The sequence below is a fragment of the Abrus precatorius genome, unplaced genomic scaffold, assembly GCF_003935025.1.
Source record: "Abrus precatorius isolate BTA unplaced genomic scaffold, Abrus_2018 Scaffold146, whole genome shotgun sequence".
NCBI classification, from domain to species: Eukaryota; Viridiplantae; Streptophyta; class Magnoliopsida; order Fabales; family Fabaceae; genus Abrus; species Abrus precatorius.
Genome location: NW_020874343.1, coordinates 12,501 through 13,591, shown reverse-complemented (window position 1 = coordinate 13,591; position 1,091 = coordinate 12,501).

Genomic DNA, 1,091 nt, shown 5'->3' with positions numbered 1-1,091 from the left:
GGTGCCTGCCTTGTGCCCACTTAGTGCCCCTTGCCAAACCTTGGTGCCCCTTTCCAACACCTTGGTGCCTACCTTGTGCCACACCTTGGTGCCAAACTGTTCGATGCACATGCATAGAGCCAGTCAACAGAAGCATCCCAATTACAACTCACACGCCCTCACTTTGCTAGGCTCAGCACCACCAAACGAACCACACCCTTGCATTACCATAGGCAAGCAAGTATATGGAAACATCGAGTGATGCCTTGCCCGCTTCGCTAGGCATGACAAAAGTAGCACATTACCGAGAGGGACCGAGCACCTTCAAAACACCAGATTTTGACGTCGAGACATCAAACCGGCCAAGAAAATTTGATAAATAAAAAAGCCAATGACACATTCAAAGGTTGTAAAATATCGAGAGGCAGCAGCACCTTCAAACGCATCATTGGTTTCGAGTTAAAATTTTGAGTGTAAAATTTTTTTCTCCCTCAGTCATGTGACTGCCTACACGATGCCATGCAAAAGCAATCACATAACCCAGAGTCGGGGATTTTAATGGATGTCGTTCAGATCGAGTGCGGCAAACCACTAGCCAAGCACACATTCAAGGGTAGGTTCAATAATGCCTAAGGCATCACCTTGCCCATCCCTATCATCACATGCAAGACACCGAATCAAGTGGCATCCATTAAAATCCTCGTGTTGACCGCGGGCACTGTGGTGTCACCCGTCAACATGCAACCATCACAAACTGGAAGAACAACCATATCCATAGGGACCAACTCCAGGAACATGATGCCCGCATGCCTATTGCCACTGCAAAAAGTGCACGCGTTGTTGGAAAAATCCAACGCTGGTTCACCGTTTTATAACTCTCCTCACACCTCAACAAGAACAAAGTCACCCGGGAGCACTTAAAATCGAGAGGGACAAAGGAAAATGCACCCAATAGACCCTGCCCATGCATCGTTGATGCAAGAATAAGCCACGCCACGATGCCCACAAATTTCCGAGGGACGCACCGAGACTCGGCCGAAGTCGGCCAACATTCGGTTTCTGATAATTGACGAATCAATCAACCCAATGCCATGGAAAACCAAGCCACACAA